The following is a 13940-nucleotide window of genomic DNA, read 5'->3' as shown; positions in this document are numbered from 1 at the left end:
CTCCAGAGTCAATAAGTGCTTGGGATCTAAAGGATTTGGTAGCAAAGGAAACTATAACATCAAAAGCACAAACTTTTAATTTCGTAGAACATGGAGAGGACTCCAGGGACCCTAACTTCACCTCTCCAGAACTGGTTAGGGCCTGGCATTTCCCAATTTTTTTAGGGCATGAATTGAGCATATGAGTGGAATCAGCACAATAGATACAAAGTCTATTTTTTACTCTTCGGTCCCTCTCCTCTGAAGTTAATTTGGAGCGACCTATCTCCATGGGTATCACCGGAGATGAAGCTGGGCGAAGTTGAGAACTTGAGCGAAGAGGTGCTTTAAATGAAGTTGTTTTTTCAGACTCTCTTTCACGAAATCTCATGTCTACACGGTGGCAAAGAGAAATCAAATCTTCTAGAGAAGTAGGTAATTCTTGGGTAGTCAGTGCATCTTTAATTTTATCAGAAAGCCCCTGCCAGAAGGCGGCAATTAACGCTTCAGTGTTCCACTGAAGTTCAGAGGCTAATATCCGGAATTGAATGACGTACTGGCCTACTGTACGAGAACCCTGACGTAACCGGAGGATGCTGGATGCAGCGGAAATAACACGACCAGGTTCATCAAATACACTTCGAAACGTGGAAATAAATTTGGCACTATCCTGTAATAAAGGATCATTTCTTTCCCACAGAGGGGTAGCCCATGCGAGAGCTTGTCCGGAAAACAAGGAAATGAGATAGGCCACTCTGGAACGATGAGTAGAGAAATTGTGAGGTTGGAGCTTAAAATGAACTGAGCATTGGTTTAGAAAACCCCTGCATGTTTTGGGGTCTCCATCATATTTTGACGGAGTAGGCAGGTGAAGCGTGGAAGCAGTAGACACCTGGGATGGCACTGGGGAAACGGAGGAAGGCACAGGAGCATCAACGGTAGCTGTGATATTTTGCACAGATGTTCTTTGGGGGGCTAACGCCTGATAACATTGAAGCAAAAGTTGTTGACGAACATCCTGTTGTTCCATACGGGTAACCAGATGCTGCAACATCTCTTTAGCTGTAGGTTCCGCACCTGGGTCTGTCATGGCCTGATCTTACTGTCACGGGCACTAGGAGTCTTTGCCCAGGATATCACCAGATGATGGACTTACCAGAGATATAGAGATGGTACTATGGTTCTCTGGTAGCAGGGTGACAACGGAACAGGAGAAACAGCAGATGGTGAGAGAATGCTCGAGGAAAGTCTATGACTAGCAGCAACTGGTAATGAGTAGATGAATGTACACGAGGAACCAGATGGACAAGGGAACGTGAGGAAAGTCAGTGGTCTGCGTATAGCAAGTTGTACCACTGCTATGTGAGAGGATACTTGAAACTGGTGTCACAGGGAAAAGGAGTCAGTGGTCTGCGTCAGCAAGTTGTACCACTGCTATATATATGTGAGGAGGGGCGCACGAGGAGATGAATGTAAAGCAGAGTATACACGGGGCACACAGAACTTGATCCCACGATGATATCCACAATACAACGATAACTGATAAGCACTGTTTGAAGTATACAAAGTCACAATAACAGTCCAGGCAATAGGAGACAAAGTCAATAGTAACAATAGCTTCAGTGGATAGGAGGCTCCGGAGGAGAACACAACTCAGTCCAGATGGATATGCAATACACAAGCAAAGTCAATGGAAAGTATGCGTACCGCGGTTCAGGAGAGCAGGCTGTCAGAGAGACGTGCAGGGATACCTGAACGGCTGAAGACCGGCAGGAGGAGAGACCACTGGAAGGTGGAAGCGGTAATCAGGTTGGTGCAGTGCACGGCAGGTAATCCAGAATCCACGAAGCAATACTCAGGAAGCAGTAGTAAGTGGAACTGGAAACATGAAGAACCCGGGAGAGTTGAGGCTGTCTGGTATCCAGTAGTAGAGGTGGAGGCAGCGGAGCGCTGACACGATAAACCCAGGAGAGTTGAGACGATCAGAACCTCTGTAGAAGTAACGGAGGCAGCGGATAGGAATCAGCTGAGTGCAGGCACGATGAACACAGGAGAGTTGAAGTGAGCAGGAACTCTGTAGAAGTAATGGAGACAGCTGATAGGAATCAGCTGCGTGCAGGTACGATGAACACAGGAGAGTTGAAGTGAGCAGGAACTCTGTAGAAGTAACGGAGGCAGTGGATAGGAATCAGCTGCGTGCAGACACGATGAACACAGGAGAGTTGAAGTGGTCTGGAAACCACAATAGCAGTAACAGGAATCAGCAGGAGCTGAATACACGAGGAACACAGGAACACCTTCAGAGGCTCATGGGGAATGAGACTCCAAGATCAGGCAACCAGGTAATGATCACAGGTGGTTTAAATAGGGAGGGTTGCCTGATCATCCAATCAATTAAAAGCAACAGGTACTGAAGGTTTGAAAGGGCTGCACATGTGCAGACCCTCAGGATGGCGGACGGCCACGGTTCCTGGATACACGGGAAATGGCACTCACAGTCCGGTGAGTGACAGGTTCAGCCCGAGTTGCCTGTCCATGTGGTTCAGCTCGAGTTGCCTGTCCATGCGGTTCAGCCCGAGTTGCCACTCTATGCGGTTCAGCCCGAGTTACCAATTGGTGCTGTCTGCCTTGAGGCTTCTCACAGCGCTGTCTGCTCTGAGGCTTCTCACAGTGCTGTCCCTACCACGTCTGCCGCCCAGTCCGGGCCTGCTGCCAAGCCTGGTGCCCAGTCCGGGCCTGCTGCCAAGCCTTCTGCCCAATCCGGATCTCCTGTCAAGTCATCCGCCCAGTCTGGGCTGTGTTCTGCCAAAGGTGTCCTGCCTGAGTCCCCAGGGGCATATGTTCAACCCGAGATATCGCAAAGCGTTGTGCTGTTTCCCCCTGACTCTTACAAGATGGCTCCCAACCCCTTTTGGGGAGTCATCTTAGTGCGGGCAATTCCTATTCTACAGCCGCTACCAACACTCCAGATAGAACAGGCAGCAGCCGAGCTGTAACTCTGGATGGACCCCCCTCCTGCTTTTCCAGTGCGTCCAGGCACGGGAGCGCAGTCACGGCTCCAGCCGATGGGTAGGTATCGGGCGGCCATGTGACCTATTTCAGGAGTGCTGACCCCTACTCCCGGCCAGCAGCAAATTTGTGCAAATTAGTATTCTGTTTTGCACATAAGTTAAATACTGACTGTTTTTTCATGTAGCACACAAATACTTGATAGCTTATTTGGACACTGAAATATAAAGTTGATATTTGTGTGCTAACTATGTGCAAAACAGAAAACTAATTTGCACCCCTTGCATTGTAACATGGTTTTGTCCAGGAGACTGAAATAAGAAGTTTCTCAAGTTAAGATCCTTAATGAATCAGATTCTTGGCCCCTTTGTGTGGACGATCCCGTGCATTGCTTTGTGTGGGCACGTCATTATGAGAACAAATGAGGAGAAGTCAATCTGACAACAGATTTAGCACCGGGAAAATCGTATGGGAGTACATTGTATTGGTTCGGGTATCAGTTGGTAGTTGACCTGAAAGAACTTTCACCGCCACCACAATGTATACAATCAATAAACTGTGTCCTTATGCCAAAATCAATTTGTGTCAGTGTCTTTATTTATTGATGACAGTATAAGGTTAAGTAGGCAGAATACTTTGTGCAATGAAGAGAGGCATCAACAGTATGCAGTTTATGTGTCTGGAAAAGCTTTACTAAAAATATTTTTTTTAAGAACAGGAGAGATTTCATAATTATCAATTATCAGATTTTCAAATTATCCATCCTAACTTATCCCTGATTTACATTCCACCTGGCATTATTTAAGAATACCTTGTCTGGTTACGAAACCATGTTCCTATTAACATAAATACAAATGGCATACAATAACATATGTTAAAGAAACACACAATAACAATAAATGCAGATTAACTGTAAGTCAGTCAAACATTGAAAGTTCATATAATGCAAATAGAGCGATGGATTGCGTGTGTTCTTCTGCTTTATTCCATACTTACCCACTTTTGAAGGCAGCTGTCCGGGAGGGGGTCCGTCGAAGGGGCGTGGCCATGTGTGGTGCACCGTTAGGCCCGCCCCGTCAATTTTATGTCATTCCGGCCAATCGCAGCAGGGGGTGGGGCCACGATGTCGCGTTTAGCCCCGCCCCCTCTCATCTTCAAAAACGGAGACAGCTGGATCCGGGATTTTTGCCTGCTCTCTTGGAAGTCCGGGAGAACTCCCAAAAATTTGGGAGTCTCCCGGACATTCCAGGAGAGTAGCCAAATATGCTTTATTCGCATGAGTCCAAAAATTGCACTGCATAGTTTCACAAAGGTTTTTTTTTTTAAATAAAATAAAATGCACTTGAGAATATTGTACATATGTATTATACATTTTGTTAATTGAAGTTGAAAATGTTATTTGCTTCTTATGTGTTCCAAGGGAATTTCTTATCCTAAATGCACCAGTAGGGATTATATAAATATCAGATGTTATACCATTGCACACCAATATAATGTATGCAACTTTATTAAATGTCAGCTGCCAAACACATTGCTGTGTAAGTTTCTTCATTTATTAGAAGCCTTACTGCAACACTATCATTTCTCACAACTAGCATAATGTTTGCCATCAATGATGCTCTCTTTCATTATTTGACATTACTATGAGATACAATATGTAGTTCAATATTTTCACACAAAAACTAATCAAATAATAACCTTAAATTGTGCAGACATGTGTGTGTGTGTGAGTGTGTGTGTGTTCTGTGATGTGCTTTACTAACTTTTGTGTGTGTGTGGTGTGTTTTATTAACTGTAATATATGTGGTCAGGGAAAAAATGTTCTATTTGTCTAAAAAATATACATTACAGAATTGGTATAATACATTGAAAAAAATACAGGAACATGTGTGTGCATGCATGCGTTTGGTTAGTGCACTTTGTATTTTTCAACTTCAGCTCTGCAAAAGACCAGTAATATTGTATTACACAGCACAGACGTTTGATACCTTGTGGATTGTATAATAAAGATGAAAGCTTAACCACTGAAAAAGTAAATAAAGTCACATTTTATATATATATATATATATATATATATATATATATATATATATATATATATATATATCACAAAATTACAATGTATCTGTCAAATTGCAGCAACGGTGCTGTCCTAGTAAAATGTGGAACCTAACATGATTACTTTATTTAGGCTAAACCACTGCTCAGTGGGATTTTTCCTTAACTGTTGAATTCCTTTACCACATTTAATATTTGTATTGCATAAAGATGTGGAGAAACATGCAAGTTAAAGTTGATGAATAGAGTTGGTCAACTCTGTACAAAGGGTAGAGGGAAATTTCTTAAGAAAGCATGCACAGGTTTTTTTTAAAACACATTGCCTGTACAGGTTTGATAGAGTAGATTATAGTACTATAAATAATATTACGTGTATTATGGGGAGCTCTGACTGATGCTAATATATTTTCATAGTCAATAATTGAGTAGCCAGTACCATGTGCAGACATTAAGCAGAATTTATTGTGTTTTTCCTAATGCAGCAAATAGAATCCAATTATAGCCAGAATTGCTTTATCACATAAACGGTAGACTCCTGTGATTATTTTGTGTAGATATTTTGCTTTTTATTCCTGCAAAAAACATAGAAAATATTTTTTTCTTTATTTTTTTAATATTCCAAATTATTTATTTTTCAAATGTTATGTATTACATGAATAAAATATTATTTTTTATTATTTTTCTCATTATTCCCATGTCCTTTGATAAACACATTTATTTTGTGATGCACGCTACGATTTACAATAGGTCTCAGAAGCTGAAGATGTTTTCTAGAAATCAAAGCTCAGTCACGGATTTCACCCTTAATGGTCTCTCCCATTCATATGAATTGCAGATTATTTTCTTTGTCCTGTTTCTGGTCCTGTATGTACTGACTTTATCTGGAAACCTTCTCATTATGACAGCAGTTCATGCAGATCAACGTCTACGTTCCCCAATGTATTTCTTCCTAAGCAACTTGTCTTTTTTGGACATTTGTTACTCAACCGTGACCATCCCAAAGATGCTAACTAATGTGCTGTCAGAGAAAAAGACCATCTCATTTAACCAGTGCATATCTCAGCTCTTCTTTCTTCATTTATTTGGTGGTACAGAGTGCTTCCTGCTGACTGTCATGGCATATGATCGCTATGTGGCCATTTGTAATCCACTTCGGTATCACATTGTCATGAACCACAAGTTCTGTTACCGGTTAGTGGTCTCTACCTGGCTGGCAGGTTTTGCGCACTCTTTCACTCAAGCTTTTCTCACGTATCAGCTGCCATTTTGTGGTCCAAATAAGATCAATCACTTCTTCTGTGATGTCCACCCACTTGCTGTGCTGGCCTGTTCTGATACTTTCTTTATTGATATCTTTATTATAGCCAACAGTGGCATGATTTCTCTCACTTGTTTTGTGGTGCTGCTGTTTTCCTACCTCGGCATCATAACAGCGATCTTAAAGATCCATTCATCAGAAGGGAGGCACAAGGCTTTCTCTACATGTGCTTCACATCTCCTGGTTGTTACATTCTTCTTTGGGCCAAGTGTATTCATCTACTTGAGGCCACCAGTGAACTACCCAGCAGACAAGTTAGTGTCTGTGCTCTATACAGTACTCACTCCCCTGCTTAATCCCATTATCTACACCCTAAGAAACCAGGATGTTAAAAATGCTATTAGGACTAATTTTAGAAATAAACTTTCTTCACAGATACAAGTAAGAAAAGAACAGCATTAGCTATTTTCTTTAATAATGTAACTATATAATTTCTCTGGAATATTTCTGCAGAGTTCAATTTTATTATTAATGTGTCTATATGTTCCATGATATCTATATTTACCGTATATTCATGTGCTTAAAGTTAGACATTATCTCCTCCAAAAACATTTAATTTTTAAGTTAACCATGTGCTGTAATTTAAACATATGTATCAAGTGTGTTGAAAACACTTTTGGGCCTGAGTCATCAAGGCACACATACTGGGCCTTGATCATTAAGGAAAGGAAAGCAAAAAAAAATTAGTAACCCTGAAACTTGGCAAAACCATGTTGTTTTGGAGGGGGAGGTAAATGTAAAATGTGAGGACAGATTTATAATTCTGGTAGGGCATGTCCTAGGTCAACTTTTAATGTCAGTGTAAAAATAAAGCTATCAAGTATCTGCGTCCTACATAACAAAAAGGCAGTATTTTCCTTTTGTGCAAAACAATAAACTTATTGTTTATCGTTATTTTTATCATTTATTTTGTCCCCCATAATATATATTTATTAAGATGTTCTTAAAGTCTACTGAACATAAAATACATTTTACAGTTCATCCTGATTGCAGACAAATGTTAGAGCATGCATAGGTGACTGTCATCACTACTGATCAGGACTTAGGCTTGGTACACACTATAGAAAAATTCTAATAATACGATAGTTGAAGCAATTTAACCAATGACAGGGAAAAAAATCCTGATCAGCATACCGATTCATGTGTACACAATATACATGATTTACCTTCAGATCTGTGCTCTTCATCTAGTTCAAGAGCAATGTAGTCATACAGAACTTCATAAAGGAAGCAACTGTATAAAACATTAAATCAAATATAAAAAAGTGTGTATTGTATCTGTAACGTATATATCAGTCACACACACACACACACACACACACACACACACACTGTAGAGACATATATACAGTACACCTAAACGGATATATTGCCATCAGAATTTGAGTTGTGGATGTAAGCTCAGTTTACAGTGAATCCCATCAGAGGAATGGAGTTCTATGTGTACAATATATCTTTCAGTTACTTTTCAAGTTGAAGTTTTGAAGGATGCCATAAGCCCATGTGTTCACATTGCAGGGCAATTGTCAACACACACACACACACAGTGTAATCATGAGCTATAATTCTCTATCCAAGCAGAAACTGAGGAATAATAATAAGTGAATCAAGACAATTTGTTTACTGTGGCATTACACAGACTGCAGAACCTGAGAGAAGCCTCAGTTCAGCACTCTCAACTCGCAGCATCCCTGGGACCCAGCAAACTCCAGCACTAATCACGGCCTTGATGTGATGCCCATCAGCTCTCAGAATGGTAAGTGTCCATCAGTGTGTCCCGTGTGTGCATTTCTTTCGCAATATTACATGCTCTGAAGCCAGTGTTACTATACCCCATGCAAGATGGGATAGGACACAAGGCATTTACTGATAGACTAAAGGTATAATTCACATACTCTATTTATTTTCAGATTAATTATGCAGACCATCACTAGCCGACTGCTAGTTTACTCTTATAAACTTATTTTTAATAATTTAACTCTAAAAAGCCTGGTGTGTAACTATTATCCTTTGCGTCCTGTTCCAGCTGTTGGCATTGCTTCCGCTGGATTTAAACCATGAAATTAATGGTCTCCATCGTTAAATTGCACCCAGCGATGTAAAAAAAATAAATCTGTCACATCTCTTTGTTTTCTTCGTGTCTATCCACAAATGTATTTAGAGGAAAAACGTTTATTTAGGTTTACAATTTGTCCAGATCATCTTGGATTCTTACCTATCGCCTCATAATAAAGATATTTTAATAATAAGTGTGATTGTGTCCAATACTTGATTTGTTTTTCTCCCTGACTGAAACATTAGCTAACATTAGCCTCCTTTTCCCTGGCACTCAGCTCACCCAGGAACTGCAGCAGAAGCTTCTGACAGGCTCCCTGCATCCGCCGCCGGATCTCCAGTTCAGGTTCCATATGGATACCGGTGGAGAGGTTCTAGAACAATATTCGTTCCTTGTTGCAGGGTACATACTACTGTGATATCGGACCAACCAATCTTTTATTGTCTGATTGGCCCGATAATCAACTGAAAACACTGTGTGTGTAACTAGCCATATCTCTGGAGCAAGAGATATGGCAGAAAAACATGTAACTTTGCAATGCCCAGAGCTTGAGTTTGGCACACCCTTACTCTAAATTGACTAAGGTCCAACACTCCTTCCCCACCCCATTCCCCACCCCCCCCCCCCCCAAATCATAGGCTGTAGTTAGTGTACTTTGCATATGAAGACAGACTAAACAAGGCTGTGCTTACTGGTGTATGGTCTGCTTTTTGGCAGGCGCATTGTGATTTAGCATAGGATACGTTCCAAATCAGTAGATATGTGCCTTGATGAATCAGACCCATTGTTTCTGATAACATTATGTGGTGCCAGAGATCCAAGGGGGCTGCACATGCACTTTAGATACTTCTCCTGCCGGCAGAGAGCAACATTTCCCAGTGTGCAGTGAGGAGGGTGAGCATGTGAAAGAACAGTTACAAATGGCAGTTGGACAGTCTGAGAGGTATTCAGAGAGACAGACATCTTGGGAAATTCCACTGCATCCTGTCAGAGAGAGAATAGTCGGAGTCTGAGAGGTCTGAGAGACAGAGGGATTAAGGAGAGAGACACCTTGAGAGAGTGAAGACTGTATAGTGGAGAGTGGGAGAGCTTACCATATACCTGAGAAGAGCTATCTTGGACACAGATACTTGAGGGTGGGGATAAGTAACCCATGTTTACTTTGTAGCTGATTTACTTGGACTGTGTATCATTGTTATTAGACAGGAAGGGAACAGTTGGGGAGACCTGAAGAATATTTAAGAATACCCTTTTGCGGGATTGTGATATCGTAACAAAGGGTGAAGTGTAGGGAAAAATAGGGGATAGAGAATGAGTCTAAAACTGTGGAAAATTCACCAAACACCTTGACATTAATGTTCTATCTGTGGGAAACCCCTAACTGTGTATTAAGTAGCCAGCTTGTACTAAAGTGACTGCATAATTGTATACATCTGTTTAATATTCAAATGCATTTGTACGATATGTGTTAACAAAACTGAAGCAATTATGATAGAGCTTAATGTATATTGTTAGTCATAGTAATCGTGGTTAGAGAGATATTGCAAAACGGTCATTAGAAGGGCTAGAGGTACCGCTTATCATTATAGAACTATTTAATTATGTATAAATTGTGCATTAGAAATAAGTTAGGCTGGGTACACACTACAGAAAATATCTCTCAATGCGATATTGTTAACGATTTTACCAATGACTGTGTTAGGTTTCAAGGTTACCTTAGTCAGTATTTACGCCGGCCTTCCTAGGGCGCGGAGTCTAACGGCCCTCCCGGTCTTCTCCAAGAACCGCCGCAAGGCAGGGTGGGTTTTGCTGCCGGAGAACCGCAGGTCGCGGCCCCCAGGTTAGCCTACTGACGTAAGGAGAGAGTTCTATGAGATGGACATGTAGCGGCACGGTCAGATCCACAGACGAATAGATAACTGAAGTCACTAACCGTATACTCAGAAGGTAGTAGTCTGGAGTAGAGACTGGTGGGATGCAGGAGTCAATCCACGGTACAGCCCCAGGAGCAGAAGCGTAGTCCAGAATAGCCGGTTCGGTACACAGAGATCCGTCCGTTAATGCAGTACCAAGGATAAGGCAGAAGAATGGTCTGGAGACTAGCTGGTTCGGTACACAGAGATCCGTCCGTTAATGCAGTACCAGGGATAAGGCAGAAGAATGGTCTGGAGACTAGCTGGTTCGGTACACAGAGATCCGTCCGTTAATGCAGTACCAGGGATAAGGCAGAAGAATGGTCTGGAGAATAGCTGGTTCGGTACACAGAGATCTGTCCGTTATGCAGTACCAGGGGTTAGGCAGGAGAATGGTCTAGAGAATAGCTGGTTCGGTACACAGAGATCAACAGTCACAAAGGAGAACACCAGGGAAGTCCAAGCACAGGAAGTGCAGCCAGATACAGGTAACACGTTGCTCTGACACCTGCAGTGTGTCAGAGCAGTCCTGAAGTAGGAGTTTGAATTCCCCGCCCAGATCAGCTGACCTGCCGCCGGGACCTACCCGGAAGTGCGGCAGTACAGAACGAAGGAGCGGCGCTGATACAGGTAAGCGCCGTGACAGTACCCCCCCCCCATTAGGGATGGCCACCGGACAGCCTATAAGGTTTCTGAGGGAATTTGGCATGGAATTTTCTTAACAGTACTGGAGCATGTAGATCACGTGCCGGAATCCATGAACGCTCCTCTGATCCGTAGCCTTTCCAATCAACCAAGAATTGTAGAGAACCTCTGGAAATGCGAGAATTTAGAATTTCCTTGATCTCGAATTCATGATCTTGCGTAGAGACAGCGGCAGGAGGTCTCTTGGAAGAGGAAAATTTATTAATGACCAGTGGCTTGAGGAGGGAAATATGAAACACGTTGGGGATCCTTAAAGTAGGAGGCAACTTTAATCTGAAAGCTACTGGATTAATAACCTCCAAGATCTTGAAGGGTCCAATGAAACGGGGAGCGAATTTCCTAGAAGGAACCAACAGGCGAAGGTTCCGCGTAGATAGCCATACCTTATCGCCAGGAGAAAGTAATGGGGAAGGTCTTCTTTTCTTATCAAACGCCTTTTTGCTGGTGGCAGTGGCGTGAAGTAGGTTACGTTTGATTATACCCCACCTGGACGAGAAGTCTGACCACATGGAATCTACAGCAGGAATTCCGGATGTAGGCAAATCATTAAAAGGAGGAACTCTAGGATGAAAGCCTTGGAGAGCAAAAAAAGGGGAAACCAATGTAGAGTCATGAGAATTATTATTGTGAGCAAATTCTGCCCAAGGTAACAAATCAACCCAGTCGTCATGTTTAGCTGAAATGAAGCATCTGAGAAATTTTTCGAGCTCTTGATTAGTCCTCTCCGTTAGACCATTGCTTTGGGGGTGGTATGCAGAGGAAAAATTCAGTTTGATTCCACAAACACGAGAAAAGGCTCTCCAAAATCTTGCAACAAACTGTGTTCCACGGTCTGAAACGATGACCTCTGGGCAACCATGGAGACAAAATATTTCCTTTATAAAAAGTTGTGCCAGCACCGGAGCAGATGGAAGGCCTTTTAGAGGTACGAAATGAGCAGCCCGTGAGAAACGGTCTGTGACTACCCAAACCACGGAAAAGCCTCTTGAAGAGGGTAAATCAGTGATAAAGTCCATGGAGAGATGACTCCATGGACGATCCGGAATGGGTAAAGGCTGTAACAATCCATAGGAGGCTTGTCGAGGTACTTTGTTCTGAGCGCAGACGGAACAAGCCGTAACGAACTCCCGAACATCAGAGTGAATCGATGGCCACCAGTAATTACGGGAGACAAAATCCAGAGTCTTCTTGATCCCAGCATGACCAGAGAACCGAGAGGCGTGAGCCCACTTGAGGAGTCTTGATCGAAGATGAGAAGAAACAAAGGTCTTCCCGGGAGGAATCGCTAGATGAGCAGGGGTGGTGGCCAGTATACATTTGGAACCCAGGATGGGTCTAGGAGTATCCTCTATAGTATCAGTGGCATCAAAGGATCGGGAAAGAGCATCCGCTTTCTTGTTTTTAGATCCTGGTCTAAAGGTGATGATCATATCAAACCGGGAGAAAAACAGGGACCATCTGGCTTGCCGAGGGTTTAAACAAGAAGCTGTTTGTAAGTATAGAAGGTTCTTGTGATCTGTAAAAATCGTGATAGGAAACCTAGCTCCTTCCAAATGATGTCTCCATGCTTCTAAGGCTAATTTGATGGCCAGGAGTTCCCTATCTCCGATGCCATAATTCTTCTCGGCAACAGAAAGTTTACGGGAAAAGAAACCACAAGGAGATAATCTTCCACCAGAGTCCTTCTGTGACAAGATGGCCCCCACTCCCACCGAGGAGGCATCGACCTCCAGAAAGAAAGGAAAAGTAGGATCTGGTTGATGGAGGATAGGAGCTGTCGTGAATGCTTTCTTTAGGGAAGAGAAGGCCTTTTCTGCCTCAGGAGGCCAAAGTTTAGTATTGATAGCTTTCTTGGTTAGTGCAGTAATGGGTGCGATCACCGAAGAAAAGCCTTTAATGAAATGCCGATAGTAATTGGCAAAGCCTATGAAACGTTGGATTGCTTTCAGGCCTATCGGCTGAGGCCATTCAGAAACTGCCTTTACTTTCTCGGAATCCATGCATAGCCCAGATCCAGAGATCACGTGTCCAAGAAAGGGAATATGACTTTTTTCAAAGATGCATTTATCCAAATTACAAAACAGTTGATGTACCCGAAGGCGTTCAAGCACCAAGGAAACATGATGGCGATGCAACACGATGTCCGGAGAGAATATCAGGATATCATCCAGGTAAATCACCACGAACTGGTAGAGAAAATCTTGAAAAATTTCGTTGATGAAGTTTTGAAACACTGCGGGGGCATTACATAACCCGAAGGGCATAACTAAATATTCAAAGTGTCCATCATGGGTATTGAACGCAGTCTTCCATTCATCCCCTTGTTTAATACGGATCAAATTGTAGGCACCCTTCAAGTCTAATTTGGAAAAAATAACTGCACCTTTTATTCTATCAAATAGCTCTGAAATCAATGGTAACGGGTACTTGTTCTTCACAGTAATGGCATTCAGCCCACGATAATCTATACATGGACGTAGACCCCCGTCTTTCTTTTTAACGAAGAAAAAGCCGGCTCCTGCAGGGGAGGATGATTTTCGAATAAAGCCTCTTTCTAGGTTCTCTTCTATGTATTTAGACATGGAGTTGGACTCTGGTAGTGATAGCGAAAAAACGCGTCCTCTGGGTGGTATTTTGTCGGGTAAAAGCTCAATAGAACAATCCCATGGTCTATGGGGAGGTAATTTGGAGGCCTCCTTTTCGCAAAACACATCAGAGAATGAACGGTATTGGAGAGGAATACCAGTGGACTTAAATGATGATGCAGCTTCGTTCTTAGTGAACTTATTGATTCTGGGAAGGCAACGAGAATGACAGGCCGGGCCCCAGGCAAGAACTTCTGGCTTATGCCAATCTAATGTAGGGGAATGAAGTTGGAGCCACGGAAGACCAAGAATGAGGG

General features: G+C 42.6%; 1 pseudogene; it reads left to right on the top strand.

Annotated features, from left to right (window-relative positions):
- The first annotated feature begins 5809 nt into the window (after window positions 1-5809).
- Window positions 5810-11709, top strand: LOC142108408 (olfactory receptor 4E2-like; annotated as a pseudogene).
- Window positions 11710-13940: the final 2231 nt, after the last annotated feature.

The sequence above is a fragment of the Mixophyes fleayi genome, chromosome 1, assembly GCF_038048845.1.
Source record: "Mixophyes fleayi isolate aMixFle1 chromosome 1, aMixFle1.hap1, whole genome shotgun sequence".
In the NCBI taxonomy this organism is placed as follows: Eukaryota; Metazoa; Chordata; class Amphibia; order Anura; family Limnodynastidae; genus Mixophyes; species Mixophyes fleayi.
The sequence above is the reverse complement of the archived record's forward strand: the minus strand, read 5'-3'. Positions and strand labels throughout refer to the sequence as shown.